The sequence below is a fragment of the Carassius auratus genome, unplaced genomic scaffold, assembly GCF_003368295.1.
Source record: "Carassius auratus strain Wakin unplaced genomic scaffold, ASM336829v1 scaf_tig00041917, whole genome shotgun sequence".
Classification (NCBI taxonomy): Eukaryota; Metazoa; Chordata; class Actinopteri; order Cypriniformes; family Cyprinidae; genus Carassius; species Carassius auratus.
Window position 1 is genome coordinate 1 of NW_020526683.1, and position 22,949 is coordinate 22,949.

The 22,949-nt window shown below is 38.3% G+C and overlaps 1 non-coding gene and 20 pseudogenes across 1 annotated transcript; all 21 read right to left on the reverse strand.

The window, feature by feature from the left end:
• Positions 1–627: 627 nt before the first annotated feature.
• LOC113085588 (uncharacterized) lies at positions 628–747 on the reverse strand (annotated as a pseudogene).
• Positions 748–1,812: 1,065 nt separating this feature from the next.
• LOC113085592 (uncharacterized) lies at positions 1,813–1,932 on the reverse strand (annotated as a pseudogene).
• Positions 1,933–3,281: 1,349 nt separating this feature from the next.
• Positions 3,282–3,400, reverse strand: LOC113085594 (uncharacterized; annotated as a pseudogene).
• A 785-nt stretch (positions 3,401–4,185) lies between these two features.
• On the reverse strand, positions 4,186–4,304 carry LOC113085595 (uncharacterized; annotated as a pseudogene).
• A 1,066-nt stretch (positions 4,305–5,370) lies between these two features.
• LOC113085576 (uncharacterized) lies at positions 5,371–5,489 on the reverse strand (annotated as a pseudogene).
• Positions 5,490–6,557: 1,068 nt separating this feature from the next.
• On the reverse strand, positions 6,558–6,676 carry LOC113085577 (uncharacterized; annotated as a pseudogene).
• A 1,065-nt stretch (positions 6,677–7,741) lies between these two features.
• Positions 7,742–7,860, reverse strand: LOC113085575 (5S ribosomal RNA). The gene has a single exon (XR_003284330.1). It is a non-coding gene; the product is annotated as a 5S ribosomal RNA (ribosomal RNA).
• A 1,067-nt stretch (positions 7,861–8,927) lies between these two features.
• LOC113085593 (uncharacterized) lies at positions 8,928–9,046 on the reverse strand (annotated as a pseudogene).
• Positions 9,047–9,834: 788 nt separating this feature from the next.
• Positions 9,835–9,953, reverse strand: LOC113085583 (uncharacterized; annotated as a pseudogene).
• Positions 9,954–11,020: 1,067 nt separating this feature from the next.
• Positions 11,021–11,139, reverse strand: LOC113085578 (uncharacterized; annotated as a pseudogene).
• Positions 11,140–12,490: 1,351 nt separating this feature from the next.
• LOC113085579 (uncharacterized) lies at positions 12,491–12,609 on the reverse strand (annotated as a pseudogene).
• A 787-nt stretch (positions 12,610–13,396) lies between these two features.
• On the reverse strand, positions 13,397–13,515 carry LOC113085580 (uncharacterized; annotated as a pseudogene).
• A 1,067-nt stretch (positions 13,516–14,582) lies between these two features.
• LOC113085581 (uncharacterized) lies at positions 14,583–14,701 on the reverse strand (annotated as a pseudogene).
• A 1,067-nt stretch (positions 14,702–15,768) lies between these two features.
• On the reverse strand, positions 15,769–15,887 carry LOC113085589 (uncharacterized; annotated as a pseudogene).
• A 786-nt stretch (positions 15,888–16,673) lies between these two features.
• On the reverse strand, positions 16,674–16,792 carry LOC113085586 (uncharacterized; annotated as a pseudogene).
• Positions 16,793–17,296: 504 nt separating this feature from the next.
• LOC113085590 (uncharacterized) lies at positions 17,297–17,415 on the reverse strand (annotated as a pseudogene).
• Positions 17,416–18,204: 789 nt separating this feature from the next.
• On the reverse strand, positions 18,205–18,323 carry LOC113085584 (uncharacterized; annotated as a pseudogene).
• A 1,067-nt stretch (positions 18,324–19,390) lies between these two features.
• On the reverse strand, positions 19,391–19,509 carry LOC113085591 (uncharacterized; annotated as a pseudogene).
• A 788-nt stretch (positions 19,510–20,297) lies between these two features.
• Positions 20,298–20,416, reverse strand: LOC113085585 (uncharacterized; annotated as a pseudogene).
• Positions 20,417–21,068: 652 nt separating this feature from the next.
• On the reverse strand, positions 21,069–21,187 carry LOC113085587 (uncharacterized; annotated as a pseudogene).
• Positions 21,188–21,976: 789 nt separating this feature from the next.
• On the reverse strand, positions 21,977–22,095 carry LOC113085582 (uncharacterized; annotated as a pseudogene).
• Between the last annotated feature and the right edge of the window lie 854 nt (positions 22,096–22,949).

The window sequence follows — 22,949 nt, forward strand, 5'->3', positions numbered from 1 at the left end:
AGAATCGGGCATTGACTCTATTTTTTGCCAAATTTATTATATACTAAGGAAAAAATTCCAAAAGCTTAAAGCACCTGGTATTCCTTGCGGTCTATCATTCAAGTACTAACCAGACCTTAACCTGCTAAGATTCAGAGATCGGGCATTGACTCTTTTTTTTTTTTTTTTTTGCAAGATATTTATATAATTTGTTAAAAATATCCAAAAATTTAAAGCACCTGGTATCCCAGGCAGTCTCCCATCCATGTACTAACCTGGCCCAAACCTGCTTATATTCAGAGATCGGCATTGACTCTATTTTTTGCCAAATTTATTATATACTAAGTGAAAAAATTCCAAAAGCTTAAAGCACCTGGTATTCCTTGGCGGTCTCTCATCCAAGTACTAACCAGACCTAAACTGCTAAGATTCAGAGATCGGGCATTGACTCTCTTTTTTTTTTTTTTTTTTTTGCAAGATTATTATATAATTCGTGAAAAATATCCAAAAATTTAAAGCACCTGATATTCCCAGGCAGTCTCCCATCCATGTACTAACCTGGCGCAAACCTGCTTAATATTCAGAGATCGGGCATTGACTCTATTTTTTGGCAAAATTATTATATACTAAGTGAAAAATTTCAAAAATAGCTTAGAGTACCTGGCATTCCCAGGCGGTCTCCCATCCAGGCACTAAACCAGGCCCAAACCTGCTTAGCTTCCGAGATCAGACAAGATCGGGCATAGCCAGGCTGGTATGGCCATAAGCGAAGAACTGCTGCAAAGAGAAGGCTATTTAAAGATCAGCCAATCTACTCGCCAGTACATTATAAAAGTAGGAAAGAAACCCCAAAAGCTTAAAGCACCTGGTATTCCTAGGCGGTCTCTCATCCAAGTACTAACCTGGCCCAAACCTGCTTATATTCAGAGATCGGGCATTGACTCTATTTTTGCCAAATTTATTATATACTAAGTGAAAAAATTCCAAAAGCTTAAAGCACCTGGTATTCCTTGGCGGTCTATCATTCAAGTACTAACCAGACCTTAACCTGCTAAGATTCAGAGATCGGGCATTGACTTCTTCTTTTTTTTTTTTTTTGCAAGATTATTATATAATTCGTGAAAAATATCCAAAAATTTAAAGCACCTGGTATTCCCAGGCAGTCTCCCATCCATGTACTAACCTGGCCCAAACCTGCTTATATTCAGAGATCGGGCATTGACTCTATTTTTTGCCAAATTTATTATATACTAAGTGAAAAAATTCCAAAAGCTTAAAGCACCTGGTATTCCTTGGCGGTCTCTCATCCAAGTACTAACCAGACCTAAACTGCTAAGATTCAGAGATCGGGCATTGACTCTTTTTTTTTTTTTTTTTTGCAAGATTATTATATAATTTGTGAAAAATATCCAAAAATTTAAAGCACCTGGTATTCCCAGGCAGTCTCCCATCCATGTACTAACCTGGCCCAAACCTGCTTATATTCAGAGATCAGGCATTGACTCTATTTTTTGCCAAATTTATTATATACTAAGTGAAAAAATTCCAAAAGCTTAAAGCACCTGGTATTCCTTGGCGGTCTCTCATCCAAGTACTAACCAGACCTAAACCTGCTAAGATTCAGAGATCGGGCATTGACTCTTTTTTTTTTTTTTTTTTTTTGCAAGAATATTATATAATTCGTGAAAAATATCCAAAATTTAAAGCACCTGATATTCCCAGGCAGTCTCCCATCCATGTACTAACCTGGCGCAAACCTGCTTATATTCAGAGATCGGGCATTGACTCTATTTTTTGGCAAAATTATTATATACTAAGTGAAAATTTCAAAATAGCTTAGAGTACCTGGCATTCCCAGGCGGTCTCCCATCCAGGCACTAACCAGGCCCAAACCTGCTTAGCTTACCGAGATCAGACAAGATCGGGCATAGCCAGGCTGGTATGGCCATAAGCGAAGACTGCTGCAAAGAGAAGGCTATTTAAAGATCAGCCAATCTACTCGCCAGTACATTATAAAAGTAGGAAAGAAACCCCAAAAGCTTAAAGCACCTGGTATTCCTAGGCGGTCTCTCATCCAAGTACTAACCTGGCCCAAACCTGCTTATATTCAGAGATCGGGCATTGACTCTATTTTTTGCCAAATTTATTATATACTAAGTGAAAAAATTCCAAAAGCTTAAAGCACCTGGTATTCCTTGGCGGTCTATCATTCAAGTACTAACCAGACCTTAACCTGCTAAGATTCAGAGATCGGGCATTGACTTCTTCTTTTTTTTTTTTTTTTGCAAGATTATTATATAATTCGTGAAAAATATCCAAAAATTTAAAGCACCTGGTATTCCCAGGCAGTCTCCCATCCATGTACTAACCTGGCCCAAACCTGCTTATATTCAGAGATCGGGCATTGACTCTATTTTTTGCCAAATTTATTATATACTAAGTGAAAAAATTCCAAAAGCTTTAAAGCACCTGGTATTCCTAGGCGGTCTTTCAATCCAAGTACTAACCAGACCTAAACCTGCTAAGATTCAGAGATCGGGCATTGACTCTTTTTTTTTTTTTTTTGCAAGATTATTATATAATTCGTGAAAAATATCCAAAAATTTAAAGCACCTGGTATTCCCAGGCAGTCTCCCATCCATGTACTAACCTGGCCCAAACCTGCTTATATTCAGAGATCGGGCATTGACTCTATTTTTTGCCAAATTTATTATATACTAAGTGAAAAAATTCCAAAAGCTTAAAGCACCTGGTATTCCTTGGCGGTCTCTCATCCAAGTACTAACCAGACCTAAACCTGCTAAGATTCAGAGATCGGGCATTGACTCTTTTTTTTTTTTTTTTTTGCAAGATTATTATATAATTCGTGAAAAATATCCAAAAATTTAAAGCACCTGGTATTCCCAGGCAGTCTCCCATCCATGTACTAACCTGGCCCAAACCTGCTTATATTCAGAGATCGGGCATTGACTCTATTTTTTGCCAAATTTATTATATACTAAGTGAAAAAATTCCAAAAGCTTAAAGCACCTGGTATTCCTTGGCGGTCTCTCATCCAAGTACTAACCAGACCTAAACCTGCTAAGATTCAGAGATCGGGCATTGACTCTTTTTTTTTTTTTTTTTTTTGCAAGATTATTATATAATTCGTGAAAAATATCCAAAAATTTAAAGCACCTGATATTCCCAGGCAGTCTCCCATCCATGTACTAACCTGGCGCAAACCTGCTTATATTCAGAGATCGGGCATTGACTCTATTTTTTGGCAAAATTATTATATACTAAGTGAAAAATTTCAAAATAGCTTAGAGTACCTGGCATTCCCAGGCGGTCTCCCATCCAGGCACTAACCAGGCCCAAACCTGCTTAGCTTCCGAGATCAGACAAGATCGGGCATAGCCAGGCTGGTATGGCCATAAGCGAAGACTGCTGCAAAGAGAAGGCTATTTAAAGATCAGCCAATCTACTCGCCAGTACATTATAAAAGTAGGAAAGAAACCCCAAAAGCTTAAAGCACCTGGTATTCCTAGGCGGTCTCTCATCCAAGTACTAACCTGGCCCAAACCTGCTTATATTCAGAGATCGGGCATTGACTCTATTTTTTGCCAAATTTATTATATACTAAGTGAAAAAATTCCAAAAGCTTAAAGCACCTGGTATTCCTTGGCGGTCTATCATTCAAGTACTAACCAGACCTTAACCTGCTAAGATTCAGAGATCGGGCATTGACTTCTTCTTTTTTTTTTTTTTTTGCAAGATTATTATATAATTCGTGAAAAATATCCAAAAATTTAAAGCACCTGGTATTCCCAGGCAGTCTCCCATCCATGTACTAACCTGGCCCAAACCTGCTTATATTCAGAGATCGGGCATTGACTCTATTTTTTGCCAAATTTATTATATACTAAGTGAAAAAATTCCAAAAGCTTAAAGCACCTGGTATTCCTTGGCGGTCTCTCATCCAAGTACTAACCAGACCTAAACCTGCTAAGATTCAGAGATCGGGCATTGACTCTTTTTTTTTTTTTTTTTTGCAAGATTATTATATAATTCGTGAAAAATATCCAAAAATTTAAAGCACCTGATATTCCCAGGCAGTCTCCCATCCATGTACTAACCTGGCGCAAACCTGCTTATATTCAGAGATCGGGCATTGACTCTATTTTTTGGCAAAATTATTATATACTAAGTGAAAAATTTCAAAATAGCTTAGAGTACCTGGCATTCCCAGGCGGTCTCCCATCCAGGCACTAACCAGGCCCAAACCTGCTTAGCTTCCGAGATCAGACAAGATCGGGCATAGCCAGGCTGGTATGGCCATAAGCGAAGACTGCTGCAAAGAGAAGGCTATTTAAAGATCAGCCAATCTACTCGCCAGTACATTATAAAAGTAGGAAAGAAACCCCAAAAGCTTAAAGCACCTGGTATTCCTAGGCGGTCTCTCATCCAAGTACTAACCTGGCCCAAACCTGCTTATATTCAGAGATCGGGCATTGACTCTATTTTTTGCCAAATTTATTATATACTAAGTGAAAAAATTCCAAAAGCTTAAAGCACCTGGTATTCCTTGGCGGTCTATCATTCAAGTACTAACCAGACCTTAACCTGCTAAGATTCAGAGATCGGGCATTGACTTCTTCTTTTTTTTTTTTTTTGCAAGATTATTATATAATTCGTGAAAAATATCCAAAAATTTAAAGCACCTGGTATTCCCAGGCAGTCTCCCATCCATGTACTAACCTGGCCCAAACCTGCTTATATTCAGAGATCGGGCATTGACTCTATTTTTTGCCAAATTTATTATATACTAAGTGAAAAAATTCCAAAAGCTTAAAGCACCTGGTATTCCTTGGCGGTCTCTCATCCAAGTACTAACTAGACCTAAACCTGCTAAAATTCAGAGATCGGGCATTGACTCTTTTTTTTTTTTTTTTTGCAAGATTATTATATAATTTGTGAAAAATATCCAAAAATTTAAAGCACCTGGTATTCCCAGGCAGTCTCCCATCCATGTACTAACCTGGCCCAAACCTGCTTATATTCAGAGATCAGGCATTGACTCTATTTTTTGCCAAATTTATTATATACTAAGTGAAAAAATTCCAAAAGCTTAAAGCACCTGGTATTCCTTGGCGGTCTCTCATCCAAGTACTAACCAGACCTAAACCTGCTAAGATTCAGAGATCGGGCATTGACTCTTTTTTTTTTTTTTTTTTTTGCAAGAATATTATATAATTCGTGAAAAATATCCAAAAATTTAAAGCACCTGATATTCCCAGGCAGTCTCCCATCCATGTACTAACCTGGCGCAAACCTGCTTATATTCAGAGATCGGGCATTGACTCTATTTTTTGGCAAAATTATTATATACTAAGTGAAAAATTTCAAAATAGCTTAGAGTACCTGGCATTCCCAGGCGGTCTCCCATCCAGGCACTAACCAGGCCCAAACCTGCTTAGCTTCCGAGATCAGACAAGATCGGGCATAGCCAGGCTGGTATGGCCATAAGCGAAGACTGCTGCAAAGAGAAGGCTATTTAAAGATCAGCCAATCTACTCGCCAGTACATTATAAAAGTAGGAAAGAAACCCCAAAAGCTTAAAGCACCTGGTATTCCTAGGCGGTCTCTCATCCAAGTACTAACCTGGCCCAAACCTGCTTATATTCAGAGATCGGGCATTGACTCTATTTTTTGCCAAATTTATTATATACTAAGTGAAAAAATTCCAAAAGCTTAAAGCACCTGGTATTCCTTGGCGGTCTATCATTCAAGTACTAACCAGACCTTAACCTGCTAAGATTCAGAGATCGGGCATTGACTTCTTCTTTTTTTTTTTTTTTTGCAAGATTATTATATAATTCGTGAAAAATATCCAAAAATTTAAAGCACCTGGTATTCCCAGGCAGTCTCCCATCCATGTACTAACCTGGCCCAAACCTGCTTATATTCAGAGATCGGGCATTGACTCTATTTTTTGCCAAATTTATTATATACTAAGTGAAAAAATTCCAAAAGCTTAAAGCACCTGGTATTCCTTGGCGGTCTCTCATCCAAGTACTAACCAGACCTAAACCTGCTAAAATTCAGAGATCGGGCATTGACTCTTTTTTTTTTTTTTTTTGCAAGATTATTATATAATTTGTGAAAAATATCCAAAAATTTAAAGCACCTGGTATTCCCAGGCAGTCTCCCATCCATGTACTAACCTGGCCCAAACCTGCTTATATTCAGAGATCAGGCATTGACTCTATTTTTTGCCAAATTTATTATATACTAAGTGAAAAAATTCCAAAAGCTTAAAGCACCTGGTATTCCTTGGCGGTCTCTCATCCAAGTACTAACCAGACCTAAACCTGCTAAGATTCAGAGATCGGGCATTGACTCTTTTTTTTTTTTTTTTTTTTTGCAAGAATATTATATAATTCGTGAAAAATATCCAAAAATTTAAAGCACCTGATATTCCCAGGCAGTCTCCCATCCATGTACTAACCTGGCGCAAACCTGCTTATATTCAGAGATCGGGCATTGACTCTATTTTTTGGCAAAATTATTATATACTAAGTGAAAAATTTCAAAATAGCTTAGAGTACCTGGCATTCCCAGGCGGTCTCCCATCCAGGCACTAACCAGGCCCAAACCTGCTTAGCTTCCGAGATCAGACAAGATCGGGCATAGCCAGGCTGGTATGGCCATAAGCGAAGACTGCTGCAAAGAGAAGGCTATTTAAAGATCAGCCAATCTACTCGCCAGTACATTATAAAAGTAGGAAAGAAACCCCAAAAGCTTAAAGCACCTGGTATTCCTAGGCGGTCTCTCATCCAAGTACTAACCTGGCCCAAACCTGCTTATATTCAGAGATCGGGCATTGACTCTATTTTTTGCCAAATTTATTATATACTAAGTGAAAAAATTCCAAAAGCTTAAAGCACCTGGTATTCCTTGGCGGTCTATCATTCAAGTACTAACCAGACCTTAACCTGCTAAGATTCAGAGATCGGGCATTGACTTCTTCTTTTTTTTTTTTTTTTGCAAGATTATTATATAATTCGTGAAAAATATCCAAAAATTTAAAGCACCTGGTATTCCCAGGCAGTCTCCCATCCATGTACTAACCTGGCCCAAACCTGCTTATATTCAGAGATCGGGCATTGACTCTATTTTTTGCCAAATTTATTATATACTAAGTGAAAAAATTCCAAAAGCTTAAAGCACCTGGTATTCCTTGGCGGTCTCTCATCCAAGTACTAACCAGACCTAAACCTGCTAAGATTCAGAGATCGGGCATTGACTCTTTTTTTTTTTTTTTTTGCAAGATTATTATATAATTTGTGAAAAATATCCAAAAATTTAAAGCACCTGGTATTCCCAGGCAGTCTCCCATCCATGTACTAACCTGGCCCAAACCTGCTTATATTCAGAGATCAGGCATTGACTCTATTTTTTGCCAAATTTATTATATACTAAGTGAAAAAATTCCAAAAGCTTAAAGCACCTGGTATTCCTTGGCGGTCTCTCATCCAAGTACTAACCAGACCTAAACCTGCTAAGATTCAGAGATCGGGCATTGACTCTTTTTTTTTTTTTTTTTTGCAAGAATATTATATAATTCGTGAAAAATATCCAAAAATTTAAAGCACCTGATATTCCCAGGCAGTCTCCCATCCATGTACTAACCTGGCGCAAACCTGCTTATATTCAGAGATCGGGCATTGACTCTATTTTTTGGCAAAATTATTATATACTAAGTGAAAAATTTCAAAAAAGCTTACAGTACCTGGTATTCCCAGGCGGTCTCCCATCCAGGCACTAACCAGGCCCAAACCTGCTTAGCTTCCGAGATCAGACAAGATCGGGCATAGCCAGGCTGGTATGGCCATAAGCGAAGACTGCTGCAAAGAGAAGGCTATTTAAAGATCAGCCAATCTACTCGCCAGTACATTATAAAAGTAGGAAAGAAACCCCAAAAGCTTAAAGCACCTGGTATTCCTAGGCGGTCTCTCATCCAAGTACTAACCTGGCCCAAACCTGCTTATATTCAGAGATCGGGCATTGACTCTATTTTTTGCCAAATTTATTATATACTAAGTGAAAAAATTCCAAAAGCTTAAAGCACCTGGTATTCCTTGGCGGTCTATCATTCAAGTACTAACCAGACCTTAACCTGCTAAGATTCAGAGATCGGGCATTGACTTCTTCTTTTTTTTTTTTTTTGCAAGATTATTATATAATTCGTGAAAAATATCCAAAAATTTAAAGCACCTGGTATTCCCAGGCAGTCTCCCATCCATGTACTAACCTGGCCCAAACCTGCTTATATTCAGAGATCGGGCATTGACTCTATTTTTTGCCAAATTTATTATATACTAAGTGAAAAAATTCCAAAAGCTTAAAGCACCTGGTATTCCTTGGCGGTCTCTCATCCAAGTACTAACCAGACCTAAACCTGCTAAGATTCAGAGATCGGGCATTGACTCTTTTTTTTTTTTTTTTTGCAAGATTATTATATAATTTGTGAAAAATATCCAAAAATTTAAAGCACCTGGTATTCCCAGGCAGTCTCCCATCCATGTACTAACCTGGCCCAAACCTGCTTATATTCAGAGATCAGGCATTGACTCTATTTTTTGCCAAATTTATTATATACTAAGTGAAAAAATTCCAAAAGCTTAAAGCACCTGGTATTCCTTGGCGGTCTCTCATCCAAGTACTAACCAGACCTAAACCTGCTAAGATTCAGAGATCGGGCATTGACTCTTTTTTTTTTTTTTTTTTTTTGCAAGAATATTATATAATTCGTGAAAAATATCCAAAAATTTAAAGCACCTGATATTCCCAGGCAGTCTCCCATCCATGTACTAACCTGGCGCAAACCTGCTTATATTCAGAGATCGGGCATTGACTCTATTTTTTGGCAAAATTATTATATACTAAGTGAAAAATTTCAAAAAAGCTTACAGTACCTGGTATTCCCAGGCGGTCTCCCATCCAGGCACTAACCAGGCCCAAACCTGCTTAGCTTACGAGATCAGACAAGATCGGGCATAGCCAGGCTGGTATGGCCATAAGCGAAGACTGCTGCAAAGAGAAGGCTATTTAAAGATCAGCCAATCTACTCGCCAGTACATTATAAAAGTAGGAAAGAAACCCCAAAAGCTTAAAGCACCTGGTATTCCTAGGCGGTCTCTCATCCAAGTACTAACCTGGCCCAAACCTGCTTATATTCAGAGATCGGGCATTGACTCTATTTTTTGCCAAATTTATTATATACTAAGTGAAAAAATTCCAAAAGCTTAAAGCACCTGGTATTCCTTGGCGGTCTATCATTCAAGTACTAACCAGACCTTAACCTGCTAAGATTCAGAGATCGGGCATTGACTTCTTCTTTTTTTTTTTTTTTTGCAAGATTATTATATAATTTGTGAAAAATATCCAAAAATTTAAAGCACCTGGTATTCCCAGGCAGTCTCCCATCCATGTACTAACCTGGCCCAAACCTGCTTATATTCAGAGATCGGGCACTGACTCTATTTTTTGCCAAATTTATTATATACTAAGTGAAAAAATTCCAAAAGCTTAAAGCACCTGGTATTCCTTGGCGGTCTCTCATCCAAGTACTAACCAGACCTAAACCTGCTAAGATTCAGAGATCGGGCATTGACTCTTTTTTTTTTTTTTTTTTTTTGCAAGATTATTATATAATTCGTGAAAAATATCCAAAAATTTAAAGCACCTGATATTCCCAGGCAGTCTCCCATCCATGTACTAACCTGGCGCAAACCTGCTTATATTCAGAGATCGGGCATTGACTCTATTTTTTGGCAAAATTATTATATACTAAGTGAAAAATTTCAAAATAGCTTAGAGTACCTGGCATTCCCAGGCGGTCTCCCATCCAGGCACTAACCAGGCCCAAACCTGCTTAGCTTCCAAGATCAGACAAGATCGGGCATAGCCAGGCTGGTATGGCCATAAGCGAAGACTGCTGCAAAGAGAAGGCTATTTAAAGATCAGCCAATCTACTCGCCAGTACATTATAAAAGTAGGAAAGAAACCCCAAAAGCTTAAAGCACCTGGTATTCCTAGGCGGTCTCTCATCCAAGTACTAACCTGGCCCAAACCTGCTTATATTCAGAGATCGGGCATTGACTCTATTTTTTGCCAAATTTATTATATACTAAGTGAAAAAATTCCAAAAGCTTAAAGCACCTGGTATTCCTTGGCGGTCTATCATTCAAGTACTAACCAGACCTTAACCTGCTAAGATTCAGAGATCGGGCATTGACTTCTTCTTTTTTTTTTTTTTTGCAAGAATATTATATAATTCGTGAAAAATATCCAAAAATTTAAAGCACCTGGTATTCCCAGGCAGTCTCCCATCCATGTACTAACCTGGCCCAAACCTGCTTATATTCAGAGATCGGGCATTGACTCTATTTTTTGCCAAATTTATTATATACTAAGTGAAAAAATTCCAAAAGCTTAAAGCACCTGGTATTCCTTGGCGGTCTCTCATCCAAGTACTAACCAGACCTAAACCTGCTAAGATTCAGAGATCGGGCATTGACTCTTTTTTTTTTTTTTTTTTGCAAGATTATTATATAATTTGTGAAAAATATCCAAAAATTTAAAGCACCTGGTATTCCCAGGCAGTCTCCCATCCATGTACTAACCTGGCGCAAACCTGCTTATATTCAGAGATCAGGCATTGACTCTATTTTTTGCCAAATTTATTATATACTAAGTGAAAAAATTCCAAAAGCTTAAAGCACCTGGTATTCCTTGGCGGTCTCTCATCCAAGTACTAACCAGACCTAAACCTGCTAAGATTCAGAGATCGGGCATTGACTCTTTTTTTTTTTTTTTTTTTTGCAAGAATATTATATAATTCGTGAAAAATATCCAAAAATGTAAAGCACCTGATATTCCCAGGCAGTCTCCCATCCATGTACTAACCTGGCGCAAACCTGCTTATATTCAGAGATCGGGCATTGACTCTATTTTTTGGCAAAATTATTATATACTAAGTGAAAAATTTCAAAAAAGCTTAGAGTACCTGGCATTCCCAGGCGGTCTCCCATCCAGGCACTAACCAGGCCCAAACCTGCTTAGCTTCCGAGATCAGACAAGATCGGGCATAGCCAGGCTGGTATGGCCATAAGCGAAGACTGCTGCAAAGAGAAGGCTATTTAAAGATCAGCCAATCTACTCGCCAGTACATTATAAAAGTAGGAAAGAAACCCCAAAAGCTTAAAGCACCTGGTATTCCTAGGCGGTCTCTCATCCAAGTACTAACCTGGCCCAAACCTGCTTATATTCAGAGATCGGGCATTGACTCTATTTTTTGCCAAATTTATTATATACTAAGTGAAAAAATTCCAAAAGCTTAAAGCACCTGGTATTCCTTGGCGGTCTATCATTCAAGTACTAACCAGACCTTAACCTGCTAAGATTCAGAGATCGGGCATTGACTTCTTCTTTTTTTTTTTTTTTTGCAAGATTATTATATAATTCGTGAAAAATATCCAAAAATTTAAAGCACCTGGTATTCCCAGGCAGTCTCCCATCCATGTACTAACCTGGCCCAAACCTGCTTATATTCAGAGATCGGGCATTGACTCTATTTTTTGCCAAATTTATTATATACTAAGTGAAAAAATTCCAAAAGCTTTAAGCACCTGGTATTCCTAGGCGGTCTTTCAACCAAGTACTAACCAGACCTAAACCTGCTAAGATTCAGAGATCGGGCATTGACTCTATTTTTTTTTTTTTTTTGCAAGATTATTATATAATTTGTGAAAAATATCCAAAAATTTAAAGCACCTGGTATTCCCAGGCAGTCTCCCATCCATGTACTAACCTGGCCCAAACCTGCTTATATTCAGAGATCGGGCACTGACTCTATTTTTTGCCAAATTTATTATATACTAAGTGAAAAAATTCCAAAAGCTTAAAGCACCTGGTATTCCTTGGCGGTCTCTCATCCAAGTACTAACCAGACCTAAACCTGCTAAGATTCAGAGATCGGGCATTGACTCTTTTTTTTTTTTTTTTTTTTGCAAGATTATTATATAATTCGTGAAAAATATCCAAAAATTTAAAGCACCTGGTATTCCCAGGCAGTCTCCCATCCATGTACTAACCTGGCCCAAACCTGCTTATATTCAGAGATCGGGCATTGACTCTATTTTTTGCCAAATTTATTATATACTAAGTGAAAAAATTCCAAAAGCTTAAAGCACCTGGTATTCCTTGGCGGTCTCTCATCCAAGTACTAACCAGACCTAAACCTGCTAAGATTCAGAGATCGGGCATTGACTCTTTTTTTTTTTTTTTTTTTTGCAAGATTATTATATAATTCGTGAAAAATATCCAAAAATTTAAAGCACCTGATATTCCCAGGCAGTCTCCCATCCATGTACTAACCTGGCGCAAACCTGCTTATATTCAGAGATCGGGCATTGACTCTATTTTTTGGCAAAATTATTATATACTAAGTGAAAAATTTCAAAATAGCTTAGAGTACCTGGCATTCCCAGGCGGTCTCCCATCCAGGCACTAACCAGGCCCAAACCTGCTTAGCTTCCGAGATCAGACAAGATCGGGCATAGCCAGGCTGGTATGGCCATAAGCGAAGACTGCTGCAAAGAGAAGGCTATTTAAAGATCAGCCAATCTACTCGCCAGTACATTATAAAAGTAGGAAAGAAACCCCAAAAGCTTAAAGCACCTGGTATTCCTAGGCGGTCTCTCATCCAAGTACTAACCTGGCCCAAACCTGCTTATATTCAGAGATCGGGCATTGACTCTATTTTTTGCCAAATTTATTATATACTAAGTGAAAAAATTCCAAAAGCTTAAAGCACCTGGTATTCCTTGGCGGTCTATCATTCAAGTACTAACCAGACCTTAACCTGCTAAGATTCAGAGATCGGGCATTGACTTCTTCTTTTTTTTTTTTTTTTTGCAAGATTATTATATAATTCGTGAAAAATATCCAAAAATTTAAAGCACCTGGTATTCCCAGGCAGTCTCCCATCCATGTACTAACCTGGCCCAAACCTGCTTATATTCAGAGATCGGGCATTGACTCTATTTTTTGCCAAATTTATTATATACTAAGTGAAAAAATTCCAAAAGCTTAAAGCACCTGGTATTCCTTGGCGGTCTCTCATCCAAGTACTAACCAGACCTAAACCTGCTAAGATTCAGAGATCGGGCATTGACTCTTTTTTTTTTTTTTTTTTTGCAAGATTATTATATAATTCGTGAAAAATATCCAAAAATTTAAAGCACCTGATATTCCCAGGCAGTCTCCCATCCATGTACTAACCTGGCGCAAACCTGCTTATATTCAGAGATCGGGCATTGACTCTATTTTTTGGCAAAATTATTATATACTAAGTGAAAAATTTCAAAATAGCTTAGAGTACCTGGCATTCCCAGGCGGTCTCCCATCCAGGCACTAACCAGGCCCAAACCTGCTTAGCTTCCGAGATCAGACAAGATCGGGCATAGCCAGGCTGGTATGGCCATAAGCGAAGACTGCTGCAAAGAGAAGGCTATTTAAAGATCAGCCAATCTACTCGCCAGTACATTATAAAAGTAGGAAAGAAACCCCAAAAGCTTAAAGCACCTGGTATTCCTAGGCGGTCTCTCATCCAAGTACTAACCTGGCCCAAACCTGCTTATATTCAGAGATCGGGCATTGACTCTATTTTTTGCCAAATTTATTATATACTAAGTGAAAAAATTCCAAAAGCTTAAAGCACCTGGTATTCCTTGGCGGTCTATCATTCAAGTACTAACCAGACCTTAACCTGCTAAGATTCAGAGATCGGGCATTGACTTCTTCTTTTTTTTTTTTTTTGCAAGATTATTATATAATTCGTGAAAAATATCCAAAAATTTAAAGCACCTGGTATTCCCAGGCAGTCTCCCATCCATGTACTAACCTGGCCCAAACCTGCTTATATTCAGAGATCGGGCATTGACTCTATTTTTTGCCAAATTTATTATATACTAAGTGAAAAAATTCCAAAAGCTTAAAGCACCTGGTATTCCTTGGCGGTCTCTCATCCAAGTACTAACTAGACCTAAACCTGCTAAAATTCAGAGATCGGGCATTGACTCTTTTTTTTTTTTTTTTTGCAAGATTATTATATAATTTGTGAAAAATATCCAAAAATTTAAAGCACCTGGTATTCCCAGGCAGTCTCCCATCCATGTACTAACCTGGCCCAAACCTGCTTATATTCAGAGATCAGGCATTGACTCTATTTTTTGCCAAATTTATTATATACTAAGTGAAAAAATTCCAAAAGCTTAAAGCACCTGGTATTCCTTGGCGGTCTCTCATCCAAGTACTAACCAGACCTAAACCTGCTAAGATTCAGAGATCGGGCATTGACTCTTTTTTTTTTTTTTTTTTTTTGCAAGAATATTATATAATTCGTGAAAAATATCCAAAAATGTAAAGCACCTGATATTCCCAGGCAGTCTCCCATCCATGTACTAACCTGGCGCAAACCTGCTTATATTCAGAGATCGGGCATTGACTCTATTTTTTGGCAAAATTATTATATACTAAGTGAAAAATTTCAAAATAGCTTAGAGTACCTGGCATTCCCAGGCGGTCTCCCATCCAGGCACTAACCAGGCCCAAACCTGCTTAGCTTCCGAGATCAGACAAGATCGGGCATAGCCAGGCTGGTATGGCCATAAGCGAAGACTGCTGCAAAGAGAAGGCTATTTAAAGATCAGCCAATCTACTCGCCAGTACATTATAAAAGTAGGAAAGAAACCCCAAAAGCTTAAAGCACCTGGTATTCCTAGGCGGTCTCTCATCCAAGTACTAACCTGGCCCAAACCTGCTTATATTCAGAGATCGGGCATTGACTCTATTTTTTGCCAAATTTATTATATACTAAGTGAAAAAATTCCAAAAGCTTAAAGCACCTGGTATTCCTTGGCGGTCTATCATTCAAGTACTAACCAGACCTTAACCTGCTAAGATTCAGAGATCGGGCATTGACTTCTTCTTTTTTTTTTTTTTTTGCAAGATTATTATATAATTCGTGAAAAATATCCAAAAATTTAAAGCACCTGGTATTCCCAGGCAGTCTCCCATCCATGTACTAACCTGGCCCAAACCTGCTTATATTCAGAGATCGGGCATTGACTCTATTTTTTGCCAAATTTATTATATACTAAGTGAAAAAATTCCAAAAGCTTAAAGCACCTGGTATTCCTTGGCGGTCTCTCATCCAAGTACTAACTAGACCTAAACCTGCTAAAATTCAGAGATCGGGCATTGACTCTTTTTTTTTTTTTTTTTGCAAGATTATTATATAATTTGTGAAAAATATCCAAAAATTTAAAGCACCTGGTATTCCCAGGCAGTCTCCCATCCATGTACTAACCTGGCCCAAACCTGCTTATATTCAGAGATCAGGCATTGACTCTATTTTTTGCCAAATTTATTATATACTAAGTGAAAAAATTCCAAAAGCTTAAAGCACCTGGTATTCCTTGGCGGTCTCTCATCCAAGTACTAACCAGACCTAAACCTGCTAAGATTCAGAGATCGGGCATTGACTCTTTTTTTTTTTTTTTTTTTTGCAAGAATATTATATAATTCGTGAAAAATATCCAAAAATGTAAAGCACCTGATATTCCCAGGCAGTCTCCCATCCATGTACTAACCTGGCGCAAACCTGCTTATATTCAGAGATCGGGCATTGACTCTATTTTTTGGCAAAATTATTATATACTAAGTGAAAAATTTCAAAAAAGCTTACAGTACCTGGTATTCCCAGGCTGTCTCCCATCCAGGCACTAACCAGGCCCAAACCTGCTTAGCTTACGAGATCAGACAAGATCGGGCATAGCCAGGCTGGTATGGCCATAAGCGAAGACTGCTGCAAAGAGAAGGCTATTTAAAGATCAGCCAATCTACTCGCCAGTACATTATAAAAGTAGGAAAGAAACCCCAAAAGCTTAAAGCACCTGGTATTCCTAGGCGGTCTCTCATCCAAGTACTAACCTGGCCCAAACCTGCTTATATTCAGAGATCGGGCATTGACTCTATTTTTTGCCAAATTTATTATATACTAAGTGAAAAAATTCCAAAAGCTTAAAGCACCTGGTATTCCTTGGCGGTCTATCATTCAAGTACTAACCAGACCTTAACCTGCTAAGATTCAGAGATCGGGCATTGACTTCTTCTTTTTTTTTTTTTTTTGCAAGATTATTATATAATTTGTGAAAAATATCCAAAAATTTAAAGCACCTGGTATTCCCAGGCAGTCTCCCATCCATGTACTAACCTGGCCCAAACCTGCTTATATTCAGAGATCGGGCATTGACTCTATTTTTTGCCAAATTTATTATATACTAAGTGAAAAAATTCCAAAAGCTTAAAGCACCTGGTATTCCTTGGCGGTCTCTCATCCAAGTACTAACCAGACCTAAACCTGCTAAGATTCAGAGATCGGGCATTGACTCTTTTTTTTTTTTTTTTTTTGCAAGATTATTATATAATTCGTGAAAAATATCCAAAAATTTAAAGCACCTGATATTCCCAGGCAGTCTCCCATCCATGTACTAACCTGGCGCAAACCTGCTTATATTCAGAGATCGGGCATTGACTCTATTTTTTGGCAAAATTATTATATACTAAGTGAAAAATTTCAAAATAGCTTAGAGTACCTGGTATTCCCAGGCGGTCTCCCATCCAGGCACTAACCAGGCCCAAACCTGCTTAGCTTCCGAGATCAGACAAGATCGGGCATAGCCAGGCTGGTATGGCCATAAGCGAAGACTGCTGCAAAGAGAAGGCTATTTAAAGATCAGCCAATCTACTCGCCAGTACATTATAAAAGTAGGAAAGAAACCCCAAAAGCTTAAAGCACCTGGTATTCCTAGGCGGTCTCTCATCCAAGTACTAACCTGGCCCAAACCTGCTTATATTCAGAGATCGGGCATTGACTCTATTTTTTGCCAAATTTATTATATACTAAGTGAAAAAATTCCAAAAGCTTAAAGCACCTGGTATTCCTTGGCGGTCTCTCATCCAAGTACTAACCAGACCTAAACCTGCTAAGATTCAGAGATCGGGCATTGACTCTTTTTTTTTTTTTTTTTTTTGCAAGATTATTATATAATTCGTGAAAAATATCCAAAAATTTAAAGCACCTGATATTCCCAGGCAGTCTCCCATCCATGTACTAACCTGGCGCAAACCTGCTTATATTCAGAGATCGGGCATTGACTCTATTTTTTGGCAAAATTATTATATACTAAGTGAAAAATTTCAAAAAAGCTTACAGTACCTGGTATTCCCAGGCTGTCTCCCATCCAGGCACTAACCAGGCCCAAACCTGCTTAGCTTACGAGATCAGACAAGATCGGGCATAGCCAGGCTGGTATGGCCATAAGCGAAGACTGCTGCAAAGAGAAGGCTATTTAAAGATCAGCCAATCTACTCGCCAGTACATTATAAAAGTAGGAAAGAAACCCCAAAAGCTTAAAGCACCTGGTATTCCTAGGCGGTCTCTCATCCAAGTACTAACCTGGCCCAAACCTGCTTATATTCAGAGATCGGGCATTGACTCTATTTTTTGCCAAATTTATTATATACTAAGTGAAAAAATTCCAAAAGCTTAAAGCACCTGGTATTCCTTGGCGGTCTATCATTCAAGTACTAACCAGACCTTAAACCTGCTAAGATTCAGAGATCGGGCATTGACTTCTTCTTTTTTTTTTTTTTTTTGCAAGATTATTATATAATTTGTGAAAAATATCCAAAAATTTAAAGCACCTGGTATTCCCAGGCAGTCTCCCATCCATGTACTAACCTGGCCCAAACCTGCTTATATTCAGAGATCGGGCACTGACTCTATTTTTTGCCAAATTTATTATATACTAAGTGAAAAAATTCCAAAAGCTTAAAGCACCTGGTATTCCTTGGCGGTCTCTCATCCAAGTACTAACCAGACCTAAACCTGCTAAGATTCAGAGATCGGGCATTGACTCTTTTTTTTTTTTTTTTTTTTGCAAGATTATTATATAATTCGTGAAAAATATCCAAAAATTTAAAGCACCTGATATTCCCAGGCAGTCTCCCATCCATGTACTAACCTGGCGCAAACCTGCTTATATTCAGAGATCGGGCATTGACTCTATTTTTTGGCAAAATTATTATATACTAAGTGAAAAATTTCAAAATAGCTTAGAGTACCTGGCATTCCCAGGCGGTCTCCCATCCAGGCACTAACCAGGCCCAAACCTGCTTAGCTTCCAAGATCAGACAAGATCGGGCATAGCCAGGCTGGTATGGCCATAAGCGAAGACTGCTGCAAAGAGAAGGCTATTTAAAGATCAGCCAATCTACTCGCCAGTACATTATAAAAGTAGGAAAGAAACCCCAAAAGCTTAAAGCACCTGGTATTCCTAGGCGGTCTCTCATCCAAGTACTAACCTGGCCCAAACCTGCTTATATTCAGAGATCGGGCATTGACTCTATTTTTTGCCAAATTTATTATATACTAAGTGAAAAAATTCCAAAAGCTTAAAGCACCTGGTATTCCTTGGCGGTCTATCATTCAAGTACTAACCAGACCTTAACCTGCTAAGATTCAGAGATCGGGCATTGACTTCTTCTTTTTTTTTTTTTTTGCAAGAATATTATATAATTCGTGAAAAATATCCAAAAATTTAAAGCACCTGGTATTCCCAGGCAGTCTCCCATCCATGTACTAACCTGGCCCAAACCTGCTTATATTCAGAGATCGGGCATTGACTCTATTTTTTGCCAAATTTATTATATACTAAGTGAAAAAATTCCAAAAGCTTAAAGCACCTGGTATTCCTTGGCGGTCTCTCATCCAAGTACTAACCAGACCTAAATCTGCTAAGATTCAGAGATCGGGCATTGACTCTTTTTTTTTTTTTTTTTTGCAAGAATATTATATAATTTGTGAAAAATATCCAAAAATTTAAAGCACCTGGTATTCCCAGGCAGTCTCCCATCCATGTACTAACCTGGCGCAAACCTGCTTATATTCAGAGATCAGGCATTGAGTCTATTTTTTGCCAAATTTATTATATACTAAGTGAAAAAATTCCAAAAGCTTAAAGCACCTGGTATTCCTTGGCGGTCTCTCATCCAAGTACTAACCAGACCTAAATCTGCTAAGATTCAGAGATCGGGCATTGACTCTTTTTTTTTTTTTTTTTTTTGCAAGAATATTATATAATTCATGAAAAATATCCAAAAATGTAAAGCACCTGATATTCCCAGGCAGTCTCCCATCCATGTACTAACCTGGCGCAAACCTGCTTATATTCAGAGATCGGGCATTGACTCTATTTTTTGGCAAAATTATTATATACTAAGTGAAAAATTTCAAAAAAGCTTACAGTACCTGGTATTCCCAGGCTGTCTCCCATCCAGGCACTAACCAGGCCCAAACCTGCTTAGCTTACGAGATCAGACAAGATCGGGCATAGCCAGGCTGGTATGGCCATAAGCGAAGACTGCTGCAAAGAGAAGGCTATTTAAAGATCAGCCAATCTACTCGCCAGTACATTATAAAAGTAGGAAAGAAACCCCAAAAGCTTAAAGCACCTGGTATTCCTAGGCGGTCTCTCATCCAAGTACTAACCTGGCCCAAACCTGCTTATATTCAGAGATCGGGCATTGACTCTATTTTTTGCCAAATTTATTATATACTAAGTGAAAAAATTCCAAAAGCTTAAAGCACCTGGTATTCCTTGGCGGTCTATCATTCAAGTACTAACCAGACCTTAAACTGCTAAGATTCAGATATCGGGCATTGACTTCTTCTTTTTTTTTTTTTTTTGCAAGATTATTATATAATTTGTTAAAAATATCCAAAAATTTAAAGCACCTGGTATTCCCAGGCAGTCTCCCATCCATGTACTAACCTGGCCCAAACCTGCTTATATTCAGAGATCGGGCACTGACTCTATTTTTTGCCAAATTTATTATATACTAAGTGAAAAAATTCCAAAAGCTTAAAGCACCTGGTATTCCTTGGCGGTCTCTCATCCAAGTACTAACCAGACCTAAACCTGCTAAGATTCAGAGATCGGGCATTGACTCTTTTTTTTTTTTTTTTTTTTTGCAAGATTATTATATAATTCGTGAAAAATATCCAAAAATTTAAAGCACCTGATATTCCCAGGCAGTCTCCCATCCATGTACTAACCTGGCGCAAACCTGCTTATATTCAGAGATCGGGCATTGACTCTATTTTTTGGCAAAATTATTATATACTAAGTGAAAAATTTCAAAATAGCTTAGAGTACCTGGCATTCCCAGGCGGTCTCCCATCCAGGCACTAACCAGGCCCAAACCTGCTTAGCTTCCAAGATCAGACAAGATCGGGCATAGCCAGGCTGGTATGGCCATAAGCGAAGACTGCTGCAAAGAGAAGGCTATTTAAAGATCAGCCAATCTACTCGCCAGTACATTATAAAAGTAGGAAAGAAACCCCAAAAGCTTAAAGCACCTGGTATTCCTAGGCGGTCTCTCATCCAAGTACTAACCTGGCCCAAACCTGCTAAGATTCAGAGATCGGGCATTGACTTCTTCTTTTTTTTTTTTTTTTTGCAAGATTATTATATAATTTGTTAAAAATATCCAAAAATTTAAAGCACCTGGTATTCCCAGGCAGTCTCCCATCCATGTACTAACCTGGCCCAAACCTGCTTATATTCAGAGATCGGGCACTGACTCTATTTTTTGCCAAATTTATTATATACTAAGTGAAAAAATTCCAAAAGCTTAAAGCACCTGGTATTCCTTGGCGGTCTCTCATCCAAGTACTAACCAGACCTAAACCTGCTAAGATTCAGAGATCGGGCATTGACTCTTTTTTTTTTTTTTTTTTTTGCAAGATTATTATATAATTCGTGAAAAATATCCAAAAATTTAAAGCACCTGATATTCCCAGGCAGTCTCCCATCCATGTACTAACCTGGCGCAAACCTGCTTATATTCAGAGATCGGGCATTGACTCTATTTTTTGGCAAAATTATTATATACTAAGTGAAAAATTTCAAAATAGCTTAGAGTACCTGGCATTCCCAGGCGGTCTCCCATCCAGGCACTAACCAGGCCCAAACCTGCTTAGCTTCCAAGATCAGACAAGATCGGGCATAGCCAGGCTGGTATGGCCATAAGCGAAGACTGCTGCAAAGAGAAGGCTATTTAAAGATCAGCCAATCTACTCGCCAGTACATTATAAAAGTAGGAAAGAAACCCCAAAAGCTTAAAGCACCTGGTATTCCTAGGCGGTCTCTCATCCAAGTACTAACCTGGCCCAAACCTGCTTATATTCAGAGATCGGGCATTGACTCTATTTTTTGCCAAATTTATTATATACTAAGTGAAAAAATTCCAAAAGCTTAAAGCACCTGGTATTCCTTGGCGGTCTATCATTCAAGTACTAACCAGACCTTAACCTGCTAAGATTCAGAGATCGGGCATTGACTTCTTCTTTTTTTTTTTTTTTTTTGCAAGATTATTATATAATTCGTGAAAAATATCCAAAAATTTAAAGCACCTGGTATTCCCAGGCAGTCTCCCATCCATGTACTAACCTGGCCCAAACCTGCTTATATTCAGAGATCGGGCATTGACTCTATTTTTTGCCAAATTTATTATATACTAAGTGAAAAAATTCCAAAAGCTTAAAGCACCTGGTATTCCTTGGCGGTCTCTCATCCAAGTACTAACCAGACCTAAACCTGCTAAGATTCAGAGATCGGGCATTGACTCTTTTTTTTTTTTTTTTTTTTGCAAGATTATTATATAATTCGTGAAAAATATCCAAAAATTTAAAGCACCTGATATTCCCAGGCAGTCTCCCATCCATGTACTAACCTGGCGCAAACCTGCTTATATTCAGAGATCGGGCATTGACTCTATTTTTTGGCAAAATTATTATATACTAAGTGAAAAATTTCAAAAAAGCTTAGAGTACCTGGCATTCCCAGGCGGTCTCCCATCCAGGCACTAACCAGGCCCAAACCTGCTTAGCTTCCGAGATCAGACAAGATCGGGCATAGCCAGGCTGGTATGGCCATAAGCGAAGACTGCTGCAAAGAGAAGGCTATTTAAAGATCAGCCAATCTACTCGCCAGTACATTATAAAAGTAGGAAAGAAACCCCAAAAGCTTAAAGCACCTGGTATTCCTAGGCGGTCTCTCATCCAAGTACTAACCTGGCCCAAACCTGCTTATATTCAGAGATCGGGCATTGACTCTATTTTTTGCCAAATTTATTATATACTAAGTGAAAAAATTCCAAAAGCTTAAAGCACCTGGTATTCCTTGGCGGTCTATCATTCAAGTACTAACCAGACCTTAACCTGCTAAGATTCAGAGATCGGGCATTGACTTCTTCTTTTTTTTTTTTTTTTGCAAGATATTATATAATTCGTGAAAAATATCCAAAAATTTAAAGCACCTGGTATTCCCAGGCAGTCTCCCATCCATGTACTAACCTGGCCCAAACCTGCTTATATTCAGAGATCGGGCATTGACTCTATTTTTTGCCAAATTTATTATATACTAAGTGAAAAAATTCCAAAAGCTTAAAGCACCTGGTATTCCTTGGCGGTCTCTCATCCAAGTACTAACCAGACCTAAACCTGCTAAGATTCAGAGATCGGGCATTGACTCTTTTTTTTTTTTTTTTTTTTTGCAAGATTATTATATAATTCCGTGAAAAATATCCAAAAATTTAAAGCACCTGATATTCCCAGGCAGTCTCCCATCCATGTACTAGACCCTGGCGCAAAACCTTGCTTATATTCAGAGATCGGGCATTGACTCTATTTTTGGGAAAATTATTATATACTAAGTGAAAAAATTCCAAAAGCTTAAGCACCTGGTATTCCTTGGCGGTCTCTCATCCAAAGTACTAACCAGACCTAAACCTGC